General features: G+C 40.9%; 1 protein-coding gene and 1 long non-coding RNA gene across 12 annotated transcripts in view; both read right to left on the bottom strand.

Moving 5' to 3' along the window:
• The window catches only part of DLG2 (discs large MAGUK scaffold protein 2), a 1,055,145-nt gene that overhangs the window by 985,915 nt on the left and 42,069 nt on the right, over positions 1-27,161 (bottom strand). The gene's annotated exons all lie outside the window — the stretch shown is intronic.
• Positions 586-16,912, bottom strand: LOC135578301 (uncharacterized). Of its 2 annotated transcripts, none has more exons than XR_010469791.1 (2): positions 11,741-16,912; positions 586-1,465 (listed from the first exon to the last, which is right to left on the bottom strand). It is a non-coding gene; the product is annotated as an uncharacterized LOC135578301 (long non-coding RNA). The 2 variants fall into 2 exon arrangements; XR_010469790.1 differs by lacking the exon at positions 11,741-16,912 and adding an exon at positions 11,438-11,729.

Here is a 27,161-nt window from a genome sequence, read left to right as displayed (position 1 = left end):
ATCTCAATCAGGAGATAAATAGCCATTGTAGAGAAGTAATTGGGATCTCAAGCAGCTCCTACTTCACAGCACGTGTGAATTGGGAATTGGAAGAAATAGTACCAACCACCTTCAGCAGACAAATCTCAAAGAGATGCACAAACACGACCTGATGAAATCCCTCAGTGTGTTAATAAGACAGATGCTGTGTACTTCTGATGGCAGACTGGAAAATAATGCACAGCAGTTCCAGGCCCTGCTGAGGTCTCATAATAACTCAGCAGGAGCTCTGAGAACTGAACCCAGAGCTTGGAGACACCACGAACAACGAAAGCTTCAGTCACCCTGTGGACACAAAGATGATAGTAGGCCAGTCTTCCTGCTAGTGTGAGCACATACACGTGTGTAATAATTATGTACAGAATCCCCTACATTTCAGAAAGGACTTTACATTGTTTGAAGTTAGATGTGCGCAAACAAGCTCAAAGCATCCAGCCAGCTACTTCCTCAGGCTTGTGATTAAACGTATTCCTCTTTCAAAAGTAACACCGCAGTAGTTCGTCCTCTGGTGTCTGCCAGAAAAGAATTAATTCACAAAACTGATACTTTTATCTTTTTGAAAAAACAATTTTAATAATAAATGTTCAACATTTTAAAATTACATTACAACTCAAAAAAAAATTTTTCACAAACTCTTGGAGATCAGCATCTTAACAATATATAATACTTCTTCATTTAAGACAGAATGATGGAGAGATAAAAAGATTTGTGACTTGCAGTATTGTGCATTCAAGACTGCAAGTTCATAAGCCTGCAAATAAACAGAATTATTTCTTCAATAAACTGGAAAATCATAAATTGCATGGAACATTAGATTCCTGCATGCCACCACACTAGTCCCCTAAAAGTGAGGAATGTTGTTTCAATGCTTTCACAGCAACTCATGGGCTACAGTGTCTCCAATTTTCACTCCAGAACAAACATGCAGCTTAAAAGAATTTAGGACAAGGAAAGCTCACACACATGCTGAGCAATTCTCTCAAAAATATGGCCTAGTAAGAGCATAGTGATGACTTAGGGAAGATGGAGCTGACTCCTTGAAGAGTGTCCATTTGGTACTCTCACACGTGAACAGCATCATATCAGTAACTGCTTCTCTATAGCTCCATGATCCAAATGAATAATGTTCAAGAAACATGTCTTTCCCTACTTCAGGATAGTTTTTCTGCTGCTGCTGCTTCTAAATTATGTTTCAGAACCTTACCCAATAGTACACAGCTTTTTTCTCAAAATGAAGTAATTCAGGGACCCAAATATGCAGGCTGGTCTTTATGTCCAGATTCTTTATAGCAGAAGTACTGAGTTCTCCTGGATGTTGAAAAATACCATGGTGCAAGTGATCAGCAAACTGGAGAGGTCAATAACAGTCCTACGGTGCAGGCTGATGTCTGAAGCTGAACTGTGAAAAACACCAGAGCAGAAGAACCTGTCAAGGAACGAATATGATAAGTACATTCAAAATTAAGGATAATACTTTATTCTCTTACATAAATAAAGGCCATGCATTAGGAATTCAACTTCTAAAAAAATGCTAAATAAGACATTTTGTCAAACCCACGCACACACTGTACCTGCTAGTGACAGCTAAACCTCACAAGGTGCTGAGATGGTCTTGCCCAGTGCTGCTGTGACCCTCTGTACCCTACTAGCTCCAATGGGAGTTAAGCGTGCACAAGAGTCTCAAGAGCAACCATTGCCTTCTGAAAGAGCTGCCTTGAGTTATGCAGCCAAAGAATATTTGCTTCCTAATTAAACTTCCTCTGCCACCTTTTATGGGCTGGGTTGGAAACACCACAACCAGATTTAATCATCTCACATCCCCAAGAAGTCACACGAGGTGATGTTTTCCTCTACACGAACTCAGGAAGACAGTATGGGTGGGGAGCAGAATAAATAAATTCATGCGACACCCCCCTATTTGGAACAAAACCATGGCAGTGCATCGCATAAGATTGAGAAAGAGAATTGGTAACATAATAATTCTATCTGAAAACTGACTGGATAAAGTCTGAGTTTGCTTCAAAGATTACTTTAGAGACTATCGAATCAGCTGCCATCCCTCCATACTGACCACAATCAAAACCACCCAATTAAAATAGACTGTGGGAAACACTTTTGTACTTAAATATACGACTAATGCTTGTAAGTTAGGAAAGACTTTTGTAATTTTAAAACAGCTCTAATGAGAAGCAGATCCTTCTCCATCCTTCTTAGACCACCAATCATTTGGAAAGCAATATGCATTTTTCTGCATATTCTCCTCTAACCAGTAGACTTTGCAAATAATGGCACTAGCAGAACAGAGACAAAACACCCTCATTTTTTGCTAGTTAAAGTTCTTCCCATTCAGATTATTCATTCCTCATCCTCAAGTAAAGAGCAAAGTTCAGGCAGTGACTGCTAAGCCCATTGCCATGCTAAAGCACCTGATCATTTGGCAACCTCAAGAATAGGGCTGAGCACTGGGAAGCTTCTGCATGGCGGTGAGAGAAAAGGACCACAGCCATTGCTTCTTCCCATTCTACCTGCACCCTCTTTAATGGTGGAGACGGATTACAACTCATTTTGGCGTTTAAAGTAGAGTTTGGCTTTACAAGTCATGGGATAGAGGTATCTGCACAGCACCCATGTGTGCCATGGCAAAGGGGTGTTCTGCTCTAAGGACAGCAAGTCCATTGATGGAGGAAGGAACATGTTCTGTCTCTCTGAGCTTGTAAGAGTTTGAGCAGCCTGCTCTGAATGGAAGTGTGTATGACCCAAGATGAAGGAAAACTCCTGTGCAGTGTTGTTTCACATGCAGTGTTGTTTCAGACCAGACACGAGGAAGACACTTTTTACAATGAGGGTGGTGAAACACCGGCCCAGGCCATCCAGACAGGTGGTGGATGTCCCATTCCTGGAACCAGACTCCTTTCAGTGGTGCTCAACGACAGGATGAGGGGCAGTGGGCACAAACTGAAACACAGGAGGTTCCATCTGAATATGAGGAGAAACTTCTTTACTTTGAGGTGCCAGAGCCCTGGAACAGGCTGCCCAGAGAGGTTGTGGAGTCTCCTTCTCTGGAGACATTCAAACCCACCTGAACACATTCCTGTGTGATCTGCTCTGGTGAACCTGCTTTAGCAGGTGGGTTGGACTGGAGGATCTCCAGAGGTCCCTTCCAACACCAACCAGTCCATGATTCTGTGATTCTATGCCTGTAGTCATTCCATCTTGCAAACTCAATGCCTGCTTTAAAAACCTGATAAACCTTAGAAAGGAGGAGAAGACTGGGTGACACCAGCATGGCTGCCTTTGGAAAAATTGTCAAACCAACCTGTGCAATAACACTTTATTTCTGGGACTGTAGTCACATACACAACAAGCACAACTGGCTCCCTCCAGAACAACCCTTCTGGGCAGAGTTTTCCGCTATACCATAAGAACAACCAGAGACCTCTGCTGTTCCTGTGGGATTTATGAAGAAACCTTGACCAAATCAACATCAAAAGGAGTTTTACAATAACATCATTAACACTCTGTTACTGACAAATTAATTAGCATTGAGCATTCTCAGATACTATATTGACATACTCCAGCCAAAAAACCTCAGACAGGACCAGAAGTAAAATGCCTGAAGTGCCAAATTAACGCCACTGTGCATTACAGAGGGAAGGTTACCAATTACAAGACTGTGTGTTAAAAGGAAACTTTTTCCCCCAAAGACCTTATGCTGTGACCGCTAAGAACTGAATTCAAGGTGTAAAAGCTAATCAAACCAGTGAGACAGAGCCGGATGTTTTCCTACCCACATTATACGGTATAACAAATCTTCCCTGAGCAGCAGCCCTATCTAAAATCAAGCACGAGCTAGTAACAGAAGGGTTGGTTTGTTTTTTTCAAGAATCCTTTTCTGCTGCTCTTTCCCACTGTAACAGGGTGCCTAAAACACCCCACCGTGTTTGTTCCCATCTGTGTTTCTCATTAACCTGCTGTTCTTGTCCCATGATACAAATGTACTTTCTCAGTACTTTAAGAATCCAGGAGAAATTGTACAATTAATCTTATTTTTCCACAGAATATATCAGACAGTAAGTGGATTGAGGTTCCATATCCTGACTTATTGATGTCTGTTAGCATTGATTAAGAGAAAAAGATTTGGAACAGTAGATCAATCGATAAGACAAGTTCATCTTTAGTTTCTCTACCTGCATTCACCCAATTACTGATAGATTTGATTCAGTGGTGTGGACATCGAACCACTAAAAACAACAAATCAGCCACTGGAAAGCCACCATATGGCAGTGTCTTTGTTTAGTTGTCATGAGATCGTGACTTTTTTAAAGGTGCCTATGGAAGCTTTGCTGAACATCCCTGAAGGAGCATATCCCACCATCCAGTGCAACATGAAGACTTATATTTGGCACCAGTTCTGGGCCCCTCAGTTCCAGAAGGACAGGGAACTGCTGGAGAGAGTCCAGCACAGGGCAACACAGGTGATTAAGGGAGTGGAGCATCTCCCGTGTGAGGAAAGGCTGAGGGAGCTGGGGCTCTGGAGCTGGACAAGAGGAGACTGAGGGGTGACCTCATTAATGTTTACAGATATATAAAGGGTGAGTGTCAGGAGGATGGAGCCAGGCTCCTCTCGGTGACAACCAATGATAGGACAAGGGGTAATGGGTTCAAACTGGAACACAAGAGGTTCCATTTAAATTTGAGAAGACACTTCTTCCCAGTAAGAGTAACAGAACACTGGAACAGGCTGCCCAGGGCGGTTGTGGAGTCTCCTAATCTGGAGACACTCAAAACCCACCTGGACACCTTCCTGTGTAACCTCATCTGTGTGTTCCTGCTCCGGCAGGGGGATTGGACTGGATGATCTTCTAAGGTCTCTTCCAATCCCTGACACTCTGCGATTCTGTGATTCTGTGACCTGTAAACCCTGCTACAGTTCCAGTAAGTCTTCAAAAACTGCAGCAAGATGTCAGACCACTAAGTAAATAATAAGTGACAGAATGAAAGAATAGTGTTTCCTGGAGCAGGTTCTTCTAATTCCATGAAGATCAAGACTTCACATGTAGTCTTTTCTAAGATATGAATAGGTTGTCATGTAAGTGGGATGTACCACTGCTCTTATGGAGCTGCATTTGAATTCCTGAAAAAAATAATTTTCTGAATTTATACAGAGGGAGGGGGAAAGAAGACCCAGAGTTAACAGCTTTTCACAAACCAATGTAGAAGATGAACACCTGGAAGGTGGATTTTAAAATGAAGACCTAAGGGAAGAGTACACTGTGCAATTTCTATCGGAAAATTTCAAAAGAAAGGAAAAGCAAATGACACTACAAGAAAGAAATAACCACAAGTCTTTATGTGTGCATCGCCTAGATGATGAGGAACATTGAAAGAGTATGTAGGTACAAAGAGAATCTCATACACGACCTGTTCACGGTGAACTATTAATGCAACTTGTTCAGAAAGGACAAGAAGAAGAGACACTGCAGGACACACATTAATAAGTTGGTCTGAGGGACCAAGGCACAAAAAATGGATGTTTCCAGTCTGCCTTAAGATAGGAAGAAAGACTAAAAGTTGCAAAACTGGAACAGAAAAGTAACAAATGTAAAGCCTGAGATTTCTGGCCAGTGAAGAAACTGCACTCACAAATATACCTCTGGATAGCACACCAACACCGTCTGACCCCTGCGTGTATTGATAATCGTTGCTCTAGAAAGTCCAGGTAAACAATTTCTCGGAACCAAAGAGCAACAGCAAGAATAACGCAGATCTGAAGGGAGTGAAAAAAGGGAATTTATAGCAATATATTATTCGCTAAAGAAAAATATCTTTTGTTAATCGCTGCCAAATTGGTAACTGTAATAAACAGGAGATAACAGATATTTAACATCAATCATTCTTCATAGGTCATAAATAATAGAGGGAAAACAGGGTTCTTCCTGGGGTAAAATAATAATGCATTGTCTCTGAATTGCAGTGGGAGTAGTGAAGGTGGCTTTGTAAGAAGGTAACACACAACAACTTTGATTTTCTGCTTCCTGTTTGTATTAAGAAAAATATTTAACCTGCACTCACTGAACATAATTACAGACGCTTTCAAAGATCTTTCAATATTTAACTACTCAATCTTCACAATATCTCTATTAAATAGATGTTTCTTCGTACCTCCAATTTACATAAGAGAAACATCTTTTAAAGCTTATTTTTAAAAGTGGTTTTGTTTCTTTCATGTGGTGCTGGAAACTGCAACAAATATGATGTAGATGTCTTTGCAGGTGCAGCTTTGTAGATGCAGACACAAACTGGAGGTTTTCAGCTCTTTGATTATCGCTGCCAGTCAAACCAATATTCACTACAGGCTTCAAAACGTGGATGAAATTATGTAAAAGGACAACACCATATCTGCAAATTTCCAGTTCAGGCTGAAGCTCCTTCAAAGCTCAGCATGGAGAAGAAGGGCCCTGGTCATGATTGCAGACCACAAGCACTTGGCTGTGCCAAGAGCAGACTTGGCAAGTTCTTGGCCCTTCACTTCCAGCTCAATCTACTAATGGATGCTGCTTTTCTCAGCCAAATTTCCAAGGCAGGGGGAAGAGGGAAGGGGGAAAGGGGGAAAGGGGGAAGGGATAAAGGAGGAGCGGGGAAGGGAAGGGAAGGGAAGGGAAGGGAAGGGAAGGGAAGGGAAGGGAAGGGAAGGGAAGGGAAGGGAAGGGAAGGGAAGGGAAGGGAAGGGAAGGGAAGGGAAGGGAAGGGAAGGGAAGGGAAGGGAAGGGAAGGGAAGGGAAGGGAAGGGAAGGGAAGGGAAGGGAAGGGAAGGGAAGGGAAGGGAAGGGAAGGGAAGGGAAGGGAAGGGAAGGGAAGGGAAGGGAAGGGAAGGGAAGGGAAGGGAAGGGAAGGGAAGGGAAGGGAAGGGAAGGGAAGGGAAGGGAAGGGAAGGGAAGGGAAGGGAAGGGAAGGAAAGGAAAGGAAAGGAAAGGAAAGGAAAGGAAAGGAAAGGAAAGGAAAGGAAAGGAAAGGAAAGGAAAGGAAAGGAAAGGAAAGGAAAGGAAAGGAAAGGAAAGGAAAGGAAAGGAAAGGAAAGGAAAGGAAAGGAAAGGAAAGGAAAGGAAAGGAAAGGAAAGGAGGAAGACAGTGGGCTTACTTTAAAATTGACATTTCAGCAGAGAAAACATATAGAATAATTAGAAAGACTTGCAAGAAGCATTTAAAATTTACCCATAGATTTTGACCAATGAATTACTGGTTGATCTAAGACTAGATTGAGAAGCTCTGTACAAAAGAATGTAAAAATAGTATAGCTAGATTAATGAACATGGATGTTCGTAGGGCATACTATTTTTTCACAGATTATCTGGAAGATAAATCACCTGTTCCTTAATTAAATTTTTAGAAGTTACAAAATGAAGCATAGCTGCCAGACAGTGAGAGAACAAAGGAGAAGATGAGTCTTCTGCTTCCAAAGTACATGCACACTTATTGGGTTTTCTGCATGAGCATTTGATGGGTAAAGCTGAATCTTAAATGTGATAATATTTAGTCAAGTTTATTTTCATTAAAAAAAAAAAAATACAGAAAAAAATAAACCATATTAGTTTCATTTTAAGCCTGACACTACCTACTGTGATACATACTGTGATACTGTGACCTAGCAATAGGACAGGACTATGGGGTGACGTAAAAACAAAGAGCACACACACAGCCACACACACACATGCAAGAGAGTCCTCCATACTGCTGTAATAATAACTCTGAAAGGGCAACGTGGTGCAGGCCTCATGGCAATGGGAACAGTTACACTGGTTTACTGAGTTGTGGACATGGTAGGCTCAGCAAGATGTTGAAACTTCAGATAAATCTTAATTGACAGGAAAAAAGGCAAAAAAACCATGCAATACTCAGGTAATAATAATAGAATCACAGAATAGTTTGTGTTGGAAGGGTCCTTCACAGCTCATTCAGTGCCACCCCTGCCATGAGCAGGGACATCTTCACCAGATCAGGTTGCTCAGAGCCCCGTCCAGCCTGGCCTGGGATGTCTCCAGGGATGGTTCATCCACCACCTCTCTGGCCAACCTGGGACAGGGTTTCACCACCCTCACTGTAAAAAATTCCTTCCTTTCCTCATTCCTCCCCTCCTTTAGTTTAAAACCATCACTCCTTGTCCTATCACAACAGGCCCTGCTAAAAAGTCTGTCCCCATCTTTATTATAAGCCCCCTTACTCATAGGATCAAGTAATACACAATGATTAAGACTATGGGAATGAGACTTTACAGAATGCTCTGTGATACTGCATAAACACTAGTGAAAGTAATTAAATACATACAAAATTTTATTTCTACAAGTATTCGACAACAGTGAAAATCCAGGAGAGGAAATGTTTTCCATAGTTGCTGACAGCACTGCAGTTACAGAGGAGAAGATTAAACAGAGCCTGGCTGGAGGTTTCCTTCACAAAACTGATCCTTGACAGCCAGGAAATTTAGAAAAAGGGTACAGTGGATAAAAGTATGGGATAAGTTTTCCCAGGACCATTGTTCCAACAGCTTCACTGGAAGGCTTTAAAGGAGTCCTTACTTTGCCTTGGAAACTCTTTTGACCAGTGGCATCACTTCTAGGCAAAGAGAATTATCAAGTCCTCACAATCTGCTCCCCACCTGGACGGCTGACTGGCTGTCCAGTGCTACAGTACCAGTGCAAGTGAGTGACAGACACTATTATATCAAAATTCTCATCTACTTGTCCCAGAAGTAGCATTTTTCACCTACTTTGTGCTCACATGATTAGAGCAGATAATGCTCCAGCATTTTCTGGAGCACCATCACACCATCATTTTGCACTTCCAAAATCTTGAAGCAGTCATAAAGGTATCTTGCCTGACTGACTAAATAAAATTTAGAGTTGATTTTCTTTGTTACTGTCTTTAAGCAGCCAAATCACAGCTATGAATGAATAAAAGCTGGCCTGCTTTGTACTGATGTAAATGGTGCCCCGAGTTATGAGGGTGAATGGGGTCTGATATCTGCTTGTAGCAAAGCAGAAGACTCACTTACTGTTATATATACAAGTGTGGAAATATCCATATGTAGAGATTTATAACCCTTGCCACACCAGTCAGATCTTTGAAGGCACATAAATAAGCAAGTGATACGGCTAGGGGGATTTACCAACACATATGTAAACCTTAAGAATTCAACTTCCACCAAAAGTGAGTGTGTGCAAAGATATTTTATAGATCCTGGTAGGTGCTCTCCTGCAGATACAAGTGCTTAAACACCTTCGTCATTCTGCACTGAGGCCCCATAAGGTTGCTATGAGACAACACACACAACACAATGATTTCTTATAAGGCAAAAACATCTGGAAGCTGTAAATATGTAAGATATCAAGTCTTCTGTCCACAACTCCACCTGAGTTATGCTGAAATTAGCGGCACCAAGGGACCTATGTATTTTTGTGCATCTGGCCCAAAACTCCTATTTCATGCCAAAGTTCTTCATCATAACAAAAAATGGAAGAACAACATATCAACAAATACACAGAACTGTCCCTAGTTTGTTTCTCAGATGTGTGTGAAGTATCAGGTAGGTGAGTTAATAGCTGACCAAGTTTGTAGAAGCTCTGTCTTGTTTAGGGATCCTTTCTGGAGTCCATTCTGAAGTAGGTTGAGCAGAGTCACTCCATCATTGCTTCCAGATGTTCTTGGAGTGGTGAGATGGTTTCTATACCATCAAGTAACAAACAGCTGCTTGAGGGACCACATTGCAATCAGAGATGACACTTTGCAGATGAGATGTAGAATGGAAAAGCTGATCCATTTGCTTGGCCCAGAGTGAACTTCATAAAGGATTCAGCTCTGTGCCTCACCCAAGCAACGGAAGCTCTTCCAGAATATTTAATCTGAGACTTTTATGCCCTGCTTTCTAAGGTATTCCAGAAGGGCAAACTAGTGGCCTTATGCCAGTTTCTGAACTTGATTAAGCCTCATCGTTGCTGTTAGCTCATTGCAAAGTGTAGTTTCATAAGTATACATTCTTGCCTGTAGTGCAACCATCTTTGCTAAACCTTTCTAGAGGCGTTCAACATGCTGGGCTATAAAAGGACAGATTACTTCTATTATAAATCTGATGTAACAGCAGGGCCTTTCAGCAGACATAGAAATAACGTATTATTACAGGAAGCTTCAAGAATCTGCCTGCTACTGGCAATATGTTCTACTACTAGCTAGACAATGATTAGCATTCATGAAAGATTGAATCAGAAAGAATAAAGCATCATCCCAGATGTAAATGACACAGCTAGAAGTCTTTGTCACTGAACTCATGTTTGGTTAACCTGATTGCAACTCTGAAAATCGTTGACTCAACATAGCACCTCCAGTTTAACAGGTTCAGGGTCAAAGCCATATGCTCTGACAAGGGTGTGATATGGCAGACACTCACGATGACACGATACAGAAGCACAAATCTGTCTAATGCAATATCTGAAGACAGGCACTGGTAAGCAGTGATGATCACTGAGCTATGTCTCAGGACAGATAAGGTAGGAAGTGTTCAAGAGTCAACATATGCCAAATAGCACCGTCTTTGTTCAACTAGAATGCTTTAATTCATTTTATACAAAGGAAAATTGTGGCAATGCAAGGCACTATTGCATGGTAGTTATGGGAAATATTGACATTTTAAATAGTAGCTAATAGTGTCCTCAGTTGTTTTTAGGATAAACTAAACAGATAAATTAAATCTTCCCACATACAAATTTTATCACTGACTTTCAAGATCTCTTGAGGAAGGTGCTGGCACGGGCTTCATCATATTTTGCTTTGGTCTGTTGTGAATGCACTGAGCGGCACAGGGAGAACACAAGCACAATATATTACTGAAGGACATTTGAAGAGTGAGAGTGTAGACACTTTGCTATTTGTACAGCTTTGACTTACAGTGTACAGAGGGATACATTCAGAATTGTAAGTATAAGGCTAACAGGCTCACTGAAGATAGGGAATGGCTGAAAGGAAGAAAAAGCGATCATAGAAAGGAAAATTCAACAGCAGAGCAAAAGTGGAATAACTGGTTTGAAAGGAGATTTGCATCTCTGTGGGTTATGCATATGTGAGTGGAATAGCTCAAATCAGTGTTTTAAGCTATTTAAAGCATTTTCAGATTTTCACTGTCCTCTAAATGACCAAAAATACCAAGGTCTCATCTATTTGGAGCATTCAGCAACACACATACACAAAAGTAAAGAAAGTTACCAAAGCCCTGATGTTGTGAGATCATAGAACCATTTTGGTTGGAAAAGACCTTTAAGACTGAGCCTAACCATTAACCTAACACTGCCAAGTCCGCCCCTAAGCCATGCTCCTAAAGTTGAATGTCTGGTGAGAAGAGTGCAGCACATACCACAGGAGTAGGTCACATCAGTGTGAACTGATACGAGTGCAGGCTGCAGTGTTGTTATCTAGGATGAGCAACTCTGTAGTCAGGGAAGTTGTTCCACATTTATATCGCCATAAGAGGAGAAAAAAAAATTGTTCCACTGTTTCCAGCTACAGACAGAGAGTGAAAATATCAGCTCAAAAACACTGGCACTGAAAATAAAAATATCCATAGCCTACACATGCACGGAAAAGCATAGGCAGAGAGGTTAAAAATTGACAGATATATTTATATGACATGCAGGGTTGAATTTGAGATTACTCTCACCAATCCTAAAATGGATGAGGGTCCAGAGGAGCCGCAGAAATGATCAGAGGCTGGAACTGCTCTCCTGTGAGAACAGCCTGAGAGAGTTGGGGTTGTTCAGCCTAGAAGAAGAGAAGGCTCCGGGGAGACCTTATTGTGGCCTTTCAGTGCTTAAAAGGAGCCTGTAAGAAAGATGGGGACAGACTTTTTAGCAAGGCCTGTTGTGACAGGACAAGGGGTGATGGGTTTAAACTAAAGGAGAGGAGGTTCAGACATGAGGAAGACATTTTTTACAGTGAGGGTGGTGAAACCCTGTCCCAGGTTGCCCAGAGAGGTGGTGGATGCCCCATCCCTGGAGACATCCCAGGCCAGGCTGGACGGGGCTCTGAGCAACCTGATCTGTGTGAAGATGTCCCTGCTCACGGCAGGGGGTTGGACTACATGCGCTTCAAGGATCCCTTCCCACCCAAACTATTCTATCATTCTATGATTCTATGATCCCACCTATATCAAGTGGTGACTCCAAAACCATTGACGTTACACTTAAACAAAGTTCAGGGTGGCCCCTTACACAAAGCAGGGACGGACAGCTGGGGCGCTGCAGCTCATTGACTTTTCCTGATCCTAAGTACATCACATATCTCAAGGACTGAAGGGCAAAGATGCAAATAGGGGCAAACATGCTCTTGTCCATGAGAAGTCAGCAGAAATCCAAGGAAACAGTTTAGTGGGAGCTCATGGTCAAACCCAGTTATCAGTATAGTCACAAAAGCATGGGATACAAGGAACCAAAACCCCCATAACTTGCCTATCAATGCTAACAACTAGTTTGAAAAGTGTAAGGAAGTGCAGTTTTTACTAGGATCAATCAAAAAGGCAAAATACAAATGAAAAAATAAAACAATTGTGAAAATTTGCCTATATCATTGAAACCAGAACTGGATATCTACTAGATTTTGTTCTCTGATTTTTCACATTGTTCAGTTTTCTGTTTCATTTCCAATTATACTAAACCACACAAACTTGTCACGATTCGTAACTGCTTCCCCTTCCCTTACCTACCCTGAATGATGTACTGAATGCTGCAAATAAATAGTCCAATCCTTTCCATGCTTCTCCACAAACCATCTCAAATAAAAAGGAACATTTTCACAATTTTTACACAAAGCATTTTATTTTGACCCTATGAACATGAAAAAGTTTCATGTTAGCAATGTTGAATTTAGATGATTTTCACTGTTCATGGTTTTTTTATATCGCCCTGGGCTGAGATACAATTCTGAGTTCCCAGTACAGAACCCCACTATTACATATACCTTTTTCCACACCCCTTCCTCACAGTTCCTGCAGCATAGGGTGTCACTGACGGTCCTCAGACAGGGGTTCCTCCAAAAGTAACCTTCAAGCTGCAAAAATAACTCCAAAAATGTCTCCAGGGATAAAAAGTTCCTTACTTAGAGTCAATCGCCACAACACTGCCTGGGGCAGGCAGGTATCATGGTCTGTATTTTGCAGTTAGGGAAACTGAGGCATGTATTTCAACAATCTGTGAGTCTGAAGGTTTGCAGCAGAGTCCAATATGACACATACTCTTCAAACTTACTGTAGTTATCCAATGCTGTATGATATGAATTAATATTAGCATAGGAGAGCTATAGGGCTGCTTGGTTCATTCTTATGACAGTGAAGGTTCTGGCTACTCAGCATGGATGACGATAAATGATAATGCTGAGTTCAAGGAGTCTTGCGAGGAAGCAACATTCCATTCCTTTCTGAAGTTGTAAATAACCTGTTTGACACTGGGGAAAATCCTGTGTATCTGCCAAATGCATTTCACCTACCATGAAAAGTAACAACTCTGAAGTGATGCTTTAAAAAAAGCAGGAGTGGAACATGATTTACACACAGAACTTCCTCGCTAGCGAATGAAAAGCTTTGGCTTCTACTTATCTTGTGCCTAACTAAGATGCATGTGTCTCCAAAGGGTTGGATGTAAGGATTTGTAGCAGAAATAAGAAGGTATAAAATATAGTCCTGTTCACATCCTTGTCTATCCTGCTGTTTTGGGGGGTAACCTATTCCCTGACCCCTTGTTTATTTTGTCACTGACCTCCATTTTTTGTTCAAAGCTCCTAGACATCCAGCAGCCCAGTCAAGTAGGAGCCGCAATGGAGGCCCCAAAGACCTTCTCAGATGGTGTTCCCAGGAGACAGTTCCCACTCAGACTCTGTGGAGAAGAAACCTGGTATTTCTGAAGCTCAGCCAGTTTCTGGCAATATCTGAAGCAGGTTATCAGTCAAACATATCAAGCTATAGAGATCCCCAAGATAACTTCAGCCATCATAGTGTCTTTTTTAATAAATGTTTTCACAGAGAAAGAAGCAGTCCCCCTGCATCCAGAAGCTTATGGGACTGGCACCACTGGTTTTGGCAGCAGCTGCATTCAGACAAATGGGCATATCTAATATCTCCTGGAAAGGTATTAAATGACAAGGGAATCATATAGAACTATCCTAGGTATTGTCAGTCATTTTTCTGTACTAGTTCTCCTTTGCAATGAGCTGAGCTGCAAAAATGGAATCCCTAACGTGTCTCCTATGCTAAAAGAAAGGCAGGAGGGAAGTAAAAAACAGTGTCTCGGGGAAGGAGAATATGATATTTCCTTTTTACATGGTCAACATAGAGTAATTATAATGAAAAATGTCAATATTCTTGTATACATCGCAAAACAGAATAGGTATTGATGGAACACCTTTCATAGAATCATAGCATCATTTTGGTTGGAAGAGACCCTTAAGATCATTAAGTCCAACCACAACCCAACTTAACTCTAGCACTAAACCATGTCCCTAGGAGCCTCATCTACATGTCTTTTAAACACATCCAGGGATGGTGACTCCACCACTGCCCTGGGCAGCCTGTTCCAATGCCTGACAACCCTTTCCATGAAGAAATGTTTCCTAATATCCAACCTGAACCTTCCCTGGTGCAACTTGAGGCCATTTCCTCTTGTCCTATCACTTGTTACTTGGGAGCAGAGATCAACACCCTCCATGCGACAACCTCCTTTCAGGCAGTTGTAGAGAGAGAGAAGGTCTCTCCTTCAAATAGGACTTATCTCACTGCGAGGAATGACTTGTGGAGTGTAGTGGTCCATATTTGAGTTAGTGGTCTAAATAAGATTTTTACTCAATAGAGAGAAATAACACTAATCTGTGACAGGATGCATGTAATCCTGAGAGGATGGAGGAAATTGAATGAAGCACACCTTAAAAGAGGTTATTTCTTTCCACCAATAACAGAAAGACACTTAGAAAACCATCTCAGAGGAGGTCACTGCAGACCTCCAAAATCTAGAATGACGCAGTTCACCCTGCCATTATGACTTCAACATCCATGAGTCACCAGTAAAACACACATTGTGGCAGGACAATACTCTTCTCCATGACTATCCATTTACACCTATGTATACACATACATACATGGAGTATCTCTTCAATCTCAATCTTTACTTTGTGAAGTTCTGCTTCCACTCAGATAAAAATGAGAAAAATCTGAAAAAGATAAATCATCTAAATTGACACACTATTTACAATCATCTTCACGCCCTACTTTCACTTATGCATTGACTTTTCTTCTTTTGGACATTCACCTTCAAAGTGTTCATCTTATGATTTTGCTCTCCTTCACTTTCTATGCTTTTCTCCTTTTCACCTCTTCTTTTTGGCTACAGTGGGTGGATTTTGAAATTGGTTTCCTCAGGCCACCTCCTCTACCTTTTTGACCTGAAGGCTTCTTTGAGTTCTTTCTCTGCCCTTTTTTCCTGATTTCCCAGTATCCTTCATCAAGACTCTGAGTTTATTTCCCTAGGAATCTCTCCCAGTCTTATTCCTGCCAGTTACTGTTACAAAGTTAGTAAGGCTTAGTCATCCCAAATCTATGATTCTATCTAAACTACATAATTACTGTCCTAACTGGTCTCAGTGACCTGCATACCTCTGCAACATTTAGATGTTTAGACTAAGCATATTTTATATCATGATGCACAGCTATAAAATACAGCACAATCAAATATAAAACATAAAATTCCATGGATGGAGACAAAGAATCAGAGACAAAGTGATCTTCATTAAGTCAAAGAGCTATTGAATAGACACTATGCTGTAGGAGATGACACTTGGTCTAAGATACTAAGACCTCTCATTTTAGTTAAATGACTGAAAACATACGGAATAACTATGAGAGGAAAAGAAGTACATATGTTGAGGATAAAGATTAAACCCATTCAGATCCTTTGAGAGACTTGCTAAAGATCAGCTCTGATAAGCTAATGCTTTCTGCCGGGAAGAGGTTCCCTTTGATGCATGTGAACCTGAAATGTAAGACATGTACAGATAAAAGAATTCCTAGAAGGTGTGCATCAGGAAAGCATTTAGAGCAAATCTGCAAGATAAAGGGAGACAGAGACCTTTCTGATTTAATCTGGGTGTAAGAAGAGTAAATCTGTCTTTTATTTCTTCACTTATGTTTGTAGAAATATTCACTTCTATATAGTCCATTTAGTCTTCAGTAACTAGTTTTAAGTGCTGCAGTAAAAAAAAGGTATCTTAAAATTACCTGGTAAGCAGGAAATCGCTTTGGCGTGTAAGAAGACAACATAGCACAACTAAACCAGGAGAGTTTTGCCTCTTTGCACTGCAAACCTTCTCCATTTCCATGCATCCCAATCCTATTTTCAGACTCTTCCCAATGTCTCATGACTTTCTAGCAATGCCTGCACACAGACGGATCCTTTTCATTACTGAGAATATGACCTTTTTCTTGCACAGGCTAATTCCTCTGCAAAGAGTAATGAAATCCCTTCACAATGACAGACTACCACACCTAGAGGTAAAGAAGAGTATGAGGAGAGCTCTAAAGTGTGTGTGTTTTATGCCCATCTATATCAACTCAGTTTAAGCAGAAATTCAGCTGGGAAATTACCAAAGGTATAAATGTGCCTACACTGAGATACACCCAGAAAATGCCAGCCTTACACTTCAGAAGAGATATAGAAGAATTTAAGAAATTGCTGCTGTACCCTGCTAACAGCCTGTGGACAGACATCTCATGGACCACTGTTTTCTGGGCATGAGGAATAGACATCGTTGGTAAGAAAAGCCCAGTGAAGACAGTTCCACCTTCATTGGTCTCTAGAAGAAACATTTTGCTGTTGAATACCTTCAGTAATTCAGAATCCAAATGTGTTTTATCACGATGTGTTTAGGATGACAGAATTCTTGATTTCTCAAGAATACATGTTTTCCATTAGATTAAAAGCACTGGTCTCTTCTTAAGGGCAAGATAAGTCTTTGTAGGTATTAAGCTTGCATTAAAAAAAACAGAAAAAGACATAGCAGCATGAGAGAAAAATACTTTCTTCTGATATAATGAGCCTTAAATTAGAAGTTTAATAATCTAGTATAATAATCCTCTGAATTCAAGAAAGGCATGTGGTGTCCACCTGGCCAAGATTGATTTTGAGTATGTGCCACCACAAATGTCGATTCTCATTTAATGTCTGTGGAACCAGACCAAAACAGGAAGACAAATTTCACACCAAAAAAGTGCAAAATACTTGTTTGGTTTCAGGTTTTTGAGCTGATCTTTCACAATCGGATGCCTTTCCAGCTGTCAAAATATGACCTTATTCTCTGCCCATTCTGGTGACGGAACAACCACTGAGATGCTGAATCTTCATCTAATTTCTGACTTTCTGCTGTAAATGTACTGTAACTGAGATTTAGTAATTGGGAGTAGAAGTGTTTTTACCACAAGAGAGAAGGAAAATGTGTTTGCAGTACAAAGATTATCATTTGATTAAATGAATAAAAATACCACAGAAGAAACTTCCAGACCGGTGAATCTTTGAGGCCCTCAAGTCATAGATTAAATCTGACTTTTTGCTTTTGGTGCTTTTTTTAACAGAGTTCTAGTTTATGAAAATAAAAACTGGATGTAAAGTTCCCCCTGGCACATGTTCTGTCTGTTCATAATGAGAATACGAAGTAATTTTAAATGATACCTTTTTTGTTGTTCATAATGCATTGCCACATGAGAAGACTGGTCCACAATTTTGCCCCCTCAAGAGCCAGATGTCCCTATTAATTATTTCAGACTATAACTTTCAATTTGTCCTCTTCATTTTCAGAGACCTGAAAAAGAAAAGAAAGGAATATCAACTTTTGCAATTCATGATACGTAGTCTTCACAAACATATATTTCTTATTCTGTGTGACAGCTTTTCCTTCATTTACTAAATTTGTAACAACTAACAGACACAAACAACTTTGTGCTTTAGTGTAATTACAGATTTATGTAATCTCATTTATTGTGAAAATATTGTGCAACTTAGTAAAAAGAGGCACTTACCACGAGCTTAAGTTTGTAGATGGAGACGTGTCTTTGATTCCTGTTACATGGGCCAGATGGGTCAGACTGCCTAATCTTTTGGACATCCAAGGACGTCGAATGCAACAGCTGCTGGCAGTGAAGAGTGGGAGATGACTCCTCGTTTCGTTGCTTTCTTTGTGAAGCTATCTTGAAAATGAAGACATTTCTTTTGCTTTTTTATCACCATCTTGCACAAAGCACAGATGCAACTATTGGCAGGATTTCCCTTTCAGGGTATTGTTCTCTTAATGTCGGAGTGAATTTTGGATGTATTTTGTTTTCTTTCTGATTTTCTGTCTTTCAGGCTTACTTAAACCCTAATCTAACCAATTTCCAGGCGTAAACAAGAAGAATAAAAAGCAGAGCAATACTACCTCTTATTTCACAGGATTTTTCTATTCTGATCATTTTTGTTCATCCTCTAGGTTTTTTTCATGAAGAATCACCAGTGTTTCAGCTACAGACAGGTTGTTAAAAACAGAGAGGTTTAAATGACATATTCCCCTTTAATATGGCATTTGAATGTTAGAACCAACTAACCACACAGAAAAATCTTTCCCATGTTATTTCATAGGTCTGTGTTGACCAAATAAAATGTCTTGAATACAAATGTCCGGCGGGGGAAGAAACTGGATAAAAAAAGCAATCAGATAAACACTATGCAGAGAAAACATCCATAGCTGTGTGGATCTGACCTTTGTTACCAAATTTCTATAGAATTCTCCACTTTCTACCTATATGGCAAGAGCAGCATCATAGTTTGGGTTACACTAACAAATCCAACATGCAGAGAAACTTGTTTCATTGACCATCCTTACCTGCCTCTTACAGACACAGGCACCTCTGCCCAACTAATTCATTTTCATTTGCAGTGTCGACTTTCCCTGTGAACTACACTCCAAAAGGTTTGTGTATTCAAGTCATTCAGAGCTAAACTCATGGAAATTTTAATTCATAGCAGGGCTACAAGTAAAACAAAACAAACAGGGTATAGACCAGATGAGAAGCCGGAGCGGGAGTGAGCAAACAGCCTCTGGCTGCAAAGAAGCAGACATGTAAACACACCGAGCTGGCTATTCCATCTCACAGGTTGATGGTTTAACGAGGACAGAACATTTTTCTTGGTCTAAAGGATATTTGCTGGCACAGAAAGGAATGAAATTCAGAGGAGTTTTCTGAAGAACAAGCTCCAGGCATTGCCCAACATGCGCAGAAGGCCAGAACTCCGACCACCAGAACTCGGACTGACTTTGCCTTGTACCTCTCATCTCAGTGCACAGTCAGTGCTCCATAACCACACTGAAAACAGTTGTGTACAACTGTATCTGAAATGGAATTTGATTTCTCAACACTGAGAAACAATGGTTAACTTCCATAAGGAAGACACACCTCTTAGCATATTTAGAAGCCTATATTTATTTGGATTTTGTGAAAATGAGGCTGAACAGCACCATGCCCATCTTTCTCTACATCTTTTTTAGACCTTGCCTCTGCTGGACCACCTTTCTCTACATTATACTGTAAGCTCATTTAGTTATAGCCATGGAAAAATGCTTTCAGAGTCACTTGGATGACCAGCATCCTTTTCAAATTTATTTCAGGTTCATAATTAAAAATCAGAGCAAGCCAATGATACAAGAGTCACAAAGCCTGTAAAAAATTAAGGAGTTTCCTCTTCCAGAAAGTTATTGGATATGGCTGATGTGTAGCTGGTAAAACATAGCAGAGAAACATGTAAATGTATAACTTACACCTATATCAAAAATTTTCCAAACAAGCGTAAGTCAGACATTGTTGCATTTTATCTCACTTGAAGGAAGTGTAGAGCAGTTGATTGAATTGTGGTGGCTGGAAAGCTGGAAACGCTGGGGGCTGGAAAGCTGCCTGGCAGAAAAGGACCTGGGGGTGTTGGTCAATAGTGGCTGAACATAAGCCAACAGTGTGTCAGGTGGCCAAAAAGGCCAACAGCATCCTGGCTTGTATCAGGAATAGCATGGCCAGCAGGACCAGGGCAGTGACCGTCCCCCTGTGCTGGGCACTGGTGGGGCCAAACCTCAAATCCTGGGTTCAGTTTTGGGTCCCTCACTATAAGAAAGACCTTGAGGTGCTGGAGCAAGGTCAGAGAAGAGAACGGAGCTGGTGAGGGGTCTGAAGCACAGGTGTGATGGGAGCGGCTGAGGGACCTGGGGCTGTTCAGCCTGGAGAACAGGAGCTGAGGGGAGACCTTATCACTGTCTGCAACTGCCTGAAAGGAGGTTGTAGCATGGAGGGGGTTGGTCTCTTCTCCCAAGTAACAAGTGATAGGACAAGAGGAAATGGCCTCAGGTTGTACCAGGAGAAGTTCGCATTGGATATTAAGAAAAACTTCTTCCTGGAAAGAGTTGTCAGGCATTGGAACAGGCTGCCCAGGGCAGTGGTGGAGTCACCATCTCTGGAGGGGTTTAAAAGGTTCTTAGAGACATGGTTTAGGGATAATGTTAGATTAACAGTTGGACTCGATGGTCTTGAGAGTCTTTTCCAACCACAACGATTCTATGATTGTATGAATGCGGTTAAGCTGAACTAATTAACCTGAACTGAAGGAGATGATTGAAAATTCAAATCTCAGAACATGGGCAGAACGGCAAACCTGTGCTATTCACTTGGTAGCTTGGTCAGTAATAGGTACTGAAAGCAAGTGGCTACATATATCTCCATTGTCCCAAACAGGAAATTATTTGTCAGCTACTGCCTAGTTCAGTGATATATAAAATGCCTTTATATTTTCCCCCAGGAATTTTAAAACGAAACCTAAATCTTTTCAGGCCTAACTTTCTTTCAGTGTTAACCCTCTAACATGCTGCTCTCTAGTGTACAATCTGAAATAAAAGGGCTGGTGAGGTGCCAGTTTTTTATAACATATTTAACTACATTCTATCGGGAAGCAAAATGCCAGATTTAGAAAACATTGGCTTCAAAAATCTTTGTAATGTTTCCTTCTCCGAGTGGTCACAGCACCAAGAGTTCAAGGAGGGTCTGGGTCTCTTAGTCATATGATTTAGATAGTCCTGTGAGGAGCAGGGAGCTGAACCGGATGATCCTTATGGGTCACTTCCAATTTGAGATATTCTGTGATTCTGTGATTCTTCTTCAGCCAGAAGTCCTCGCCAACTATAAATGGCATTTATAAATAATTTTGGTTATTTCAGATTAAAGAAAAAAAACAAAAAAAGAAACATGAAAAAAAAATTCAAACAGATCAGGAGTCTTGAAAATACCCTATTTAAATTTATGGTTAGTCTAAATCAGATCTACACCATTTCAGTTAAAGCAACCACCTGACAATTCTGCCACATTTTAGGTGAATAGCATATAAATAATAACCTATATGCAAACCCATAACAGAAGCAGAGATACAAACTATTTATGGTTTGCCTATACATGTGCAGGTATACTTGTGGAAAGCATATGGGTCTACAGGTCATATAGACACCTTGACCTGAAATGCCGCTTAATGAAACCGCCACTGTCACAGTTCACCACTGAGCAGTCATTGACAGATTGTCATGCACTGCTCGACTGGCAGTGATGGATAAATTGTTTTCTTCAGATGCTTTGCCCACACTTTTCCTGACATATCAGGGCTTGCGCAAGAATTTCAGTTTCAGCGAAGGCTTGCAGGCAAGCAAACAGCAATAATTTATAGCTGTCAGGAACAGAATTGGTTATAAGTACAGGCAGCTGCCTGCAGTATCACGTCCAGGAACACATGCGGGTCCTTACAGTACTCACTGGAAATCCAGAGAACGCCCTTGTACAAAATAAATGACCTGGTACTGAACACAGGAAATATTTTTCAAGCCAAGTCAAGCCAAATTAAACCAAAATTAAAAAAAAAATAATAAAAAAAAAATATATATATAAAAAAACCCACAGAGAGATGGGGGGGAATTAAAAATAAAAGAAAAATTGTGAAAATAAATGAGTTAAGCATTTTATGATGCCAAGGAACTTCGGATTGATGTTTTGTATTTATGTTGTTACGGATTTTAGGTTTTATGGTGCTGAAGGTTCTACTGAAAGAGGCATCCCAGTTTTATCTGTACATCAGGTTCATTTCCCTTTTGCCACCATGTCCGTGTCTCCATTTGTGAGAGAAACTGGAAAAACATAGACAAGTACAATGACATGACTCAGGAGTGATAGTCCTGTTACCTGATACACCATTTCGACCGTTCAAATGGCGAAAAATATAACATTTCCTGGACCACAGTTGTATTTGATAACGTCATTGGTTCGAATGCCTTACTACACAAAGCAATACGAGCAGAATTAAAGAGGTGCTCTTCCAGGCAATTCCTTTTTCAGCCAAAAATAAACCTTCTTGCCTGACGTTGTTCTCCCTACAAACCCTGCCTCACTTTCTTCCTTAGATCATCCTTGTAATACCACTATTATTGTGGCTATTTAAAATGTCCACTGAGTCGGCATGCAGAAACTTGGAAAGGTTTGTATGTACATACAGGATCTTCTATACCTGACAATATTTTTGCAAGATGCCTAACAGCACTGCTTTAAGATACTGTATTGCTGAACCTTTCTGCTTTATGTTCACTAAGTAACCACCCATATTTTCTGCTTTGTTAGATGATGAAGATAAATAGGCGTTTACATTATCTATTGTGTTGTAATGGGCAAACATCAGTAGAAAACTGCATGGTAATGCAAATCGCAAGAGAATGGTTCTTTCCAATTGCTCTGAATATTGCCCTTATCTTCCTGACCAAGGAGTCTACCTGAGAGCAATTCTGCAGTTTCCACAGGGGGCATTTTGCAGGCTTAATTGGAGAAATTCAGAAGTTCTGTTTCACAGAATCACACAGAATCACAGAATGTCAGGGATTGGAAGGGACCTCAAAAGATCATCCAGTCCAATCCCCCTGCCGGAGCAGGAACACCCAGATGAGGTTACACAGGAAGGTGTCCAGACAGGTCTTGAATGCCTCCAGAGTAAGAGACTCCACAACCTCCCTGGGCAGCCTGTTCCAGTGTCTGTCACACTCATGGAGAAGAAGTTTCTTCTCAAATTTAATTGGAACCTTTTGTGTTCCAGTTTGAACCCATTACCCCTTGTCCTACTGTTGGTTGTTACCAAGAAGAGCCTGGCTCCATCCTCCTGACACTCACCCTTTATATATCTGTAAACATTAACGAGGTCACCCCTCAGTCTCCTCTTCTCCAAGCTCCAGAGCCCCAGCTCCCTCAGCCTTTCCTCACACAGGAGATGCTCCACTCCCTTCAGCATCTTTGTTGCCCTACGCTGGACCCTCTCCAGCAGTTCCCTGTCTTTCTGGAACTGAGGGGCCACAACTGGACACAATATTCCAGATGTGGTCTCACCAGGGCAGAGTACAGGGGAAAGAGAACCCCTCTCGACCTACTGATCACCCCCCCTCTAACACACCCCAGGATGCCATTGGCCTTCCTGGCCACAAGGGCCCAGTGCTGGCTCATGGTCACCCTGCTGTCCCCAGGACCCCCAGGTCCCTTTCCCCTACACTGCTCTCTAATAGGTCATTCCCCAACTGTTTGCCGAGACCTTTCTTCTGAGAGCCACAGAGAGCGGTGGAGGTTGGAAGGCACCTCTGCAGACCACCTACCCCAACCTCCCCGCTCAAGCAGGGTTAACCAGAGCGCGTTTGCAGAGCTGCATCAGCTCAGGTTTTTAATATCTCCAAGGACAGAGACTCCGCTGCCTCTGTGGACTCTGTGTTTAACCACCCACACAAGGACTGGACGCCGACACAAAGACTGCAGAACCGTTGACTTTCACAGCTGACCAGAGAGGCAAGCAAAGGCAAGAAAACACATAAAATATGTATGACTTAAATTACAGCATGACTTGCAATTTAGTACAATACAATCCTACCTAGTAATGCCCCAGAAATCACTGAAACCAGAGCATATATCGTGTCTAATCGACCTATTGTTTTAATGTGACCTTACGATTCAATGTTCACATGAACAAGATCCATTTTATGGTTTCACTCTAATAAAAAGTTAATGAAATAATCTTTTTAAGTAGAAACCTTTGTTTTCCTGCTTACTTTTATGAGCTAAATAAGAACCACAACCTGCATCCTACAGTCATGCTTGTAAGAATCCCAAAGGTTGCTAGCTAAAACACTACTTACTTTAAATAATCCAGCATATTCAGAAAGAATTAGCTGATTATCTGTGTTTCTTAAACACCTGATCAAAAGAAGAACACGGATTTGCCATTTCCCAAGGTTCATTAGGTTATATCGTTGTTCAGAAAAAAGTGACAATACCATGATATGTTTATCGTCTTAGGATCAAGACGATAAAATTCACTAAAAGCCATTTGGAAGAGAATCTGACCCTATCAAAAGAAACTAAGCTATTTAGCTGTCTGCTACTGGGAAAGTTGTGTTCTTTGCTTCAGAGGACGGCTACACCACCCTGCGAGTGCCGAGCAGCAGGTCCAGGCTGCAGTGCAGGGGGGAACCAGCATCGCTTCTGAATAGCAAACAGCAATGGGACCCACCACCTGCTCTGCAACCAGTGCGGTGCTACTCACTACTAAGCACAGGAAAATCGATTTCTTACCGTTCAGGTTCATAGCATTTCGTCTAAAAAATGTCCAAACAATATTTAGACACAAACACTCCCATATGAGAATTCCCTGGTCCTGTTCTGCAGTTTCACCAGGGGAAATGTAGCTTTTCAATGCACCAGATGTGCAGTATATTGCAAAATATATAAGAGGGAAGGTGTTTTATGGAGAAACATGGGCATGCATTTTACTTACCATACATAAAGTGTGAAGTATTCTTCACCAGATTATAACGAGGCAAGTGCATGAAATAATATGAAATGTGTCTGTGAGCAGAAGAATTTGGTCTATTCTCTGTGCTGTGTATTCACTTAGCCTCTGAAGAAAGGTGAAAAGAGCAATATTTCTAATAAATTCCTTTTGAACATAAACTTCCCTGCATTCACCTAGCTGAAATATAACTTAGGTTAATGGTGCCACCTGGTGACAAGTCTTACTTGCTGTTCCCATACCTTGTCAAGCAAGAAAAACTAAATTCATATGCTACAAGTCTTCCCCTTGAGAGCAACCCTCCCAAACCCTACATCACCTGCAATAATTACTTGTCCTAAGGAACTCAGCTTATTGTACACATAGAAAGAACAATAAACAATAGGAAACAAATGGACTTTCATTTTAGACACTACCACACACTTGGAGCAATGAGCTCGTGAGGAGAACGCACAAAATAGTACACGAAAGAAAAAGGGAGAAATGACATTGATTTATCTGAATCTGCTGGTGATGGGGGAGCAGGGCATTCTGCTCAGCTTAAAAATCTCTTGTTTGCTGCAGTGTGTGTAAGATTCCAGCACCACCTGATAGGATTTTACTACCACCATGACTGCAGTCCTTAAACAAAAAACGAGTGTTTGAGCCGTGCTGCTCTTTGCACCTTACCTGTCAGTGATAACTCACATGAGAAATTATTTCTGAAGCCATAAATCGCTCCGTGGATCTCTCTCCACATTGCGACACTGCTGAATATGATCACAAAAAAATGTAAAGGGAGGCTCCTTTTGCGAGGTTAGACTTTCATCCTGTTTCCTCAAGGTAAATCGGGATTTACAATGCAGGTTACAGTACGTGGGGGGAAAGAACCCAGGGCAAGGAGGGGACAAACACGGTCACGCCAAGCCTGGAGCCTGTTTGCTATCTGCCAAGGTGTATATCCAACCTTATTATATTACTTTCTGTCATATGTATAAAATAACAAATGTTTTGTATATGGATACCTTTAAAATGCTAATATTTAAAGAAGAAGGTAGAGGAGAGTAATAGAAATGGAGCTTGTATTTTGCAGGACGTGCCTAGGCATGAAGTGGAGAAAGGCAAACTTATTATCATGTCATCAAATTCACAGTTGTTGTAATAGTTGTACAACAAAATACTCAGGATTTGGTTTATGGATCATATTGAAGATTTCTCTACAGCTTTGCTCATATGCAAAATACAAGTTCCCAACAATCACTGCACAGCCACCAGCTTAATTACATTACAGTAACGATGAAACCAGTCATTTAGGAGTCTCATTGCAGCTTTGCTCCTACCCAGCTGCCACAGAATCCTATTTAACACTTAGAGTTGTAAACCTGCACAACAACTTCAGCAGCAAAAACTAGTCCCTCACATGTATAAAAAAGAGAATGTATAATAGCAAAAAGGCTTATTTAAAGGTGATATACTTGCTTTATGGCTCACTGTGCTCACCTAAAAATTGCGCTTTTTTTTCTAAACTCAGCGTTTTGGAAGGGCGTGTGAAAATACTGGATAACTTTAAGTGTATTAATGATAACCTGTGCTCCTAAAGAGAGATAAACTGCACCCCTTTACTCCCAGGACCCTTTACAGACTGGAATTTCCCTTCTATGGAACCTAATCATGGCTCTCCTTAATTTAACAAAATAAGAATATGTCAGCTGCATTATGGACATGCTTCTCTTAGAAGCCTGCTTCACATAATACAGTCAAATGCTGCATATGCGAATTATCCAAGTATCCATATGCTTAATTTATAAGACTATTTAACCAAACTGGCATAATAAATATGTCTAGTTAGATGCTTGCTTTAAGTGTGCAGCTGTCTGGAAGGAGGTACAAAATCACCATCAGTGAAATCCAAACTGCAGCTGTCATTAATCAAAGCTTTGCCCTTGAACATTCATCACTGTGATATTGCTGTGACAAAGTGGACTTTTACTGCCGTTTGGGACAGGAAGATTTTGCTTCCTTAAAATAATTCAAGTTCTCTAGTGGTGCAGATGCTGTGAAAAAGCCAGTTTTCATGTTTGTACTCAACACAGCAAATAAGCAGAAGAAAGATCATCAAAATGTTATAGAACACTAAAATAACCTGTAAAATGCTACATATTTAAATGCTTAACTTTTGCACGGTATGTAGAAAATTCCTGTTGA

The sequence above is a fragment of the Columba livia genome, chromosome 1 (assembly GCF_036013475.1).
Source record: "Columba livia isolate bColLiv1 breed racing homer chromosome 1, bColLiv1.pat.W.v2, whole genome shotgun sequence".
NCBI classification, from domain to species: domain Eukaryota; kingdom Metazoa; phylum Chordata; class Aves; order Columbiformes; family Columbidae; genus Columba; species Columba livia.
Note: the sequence above shows the minus strand (reverse complement) of the source record. Positions and strands in the feature narration are given on the sequence as shown.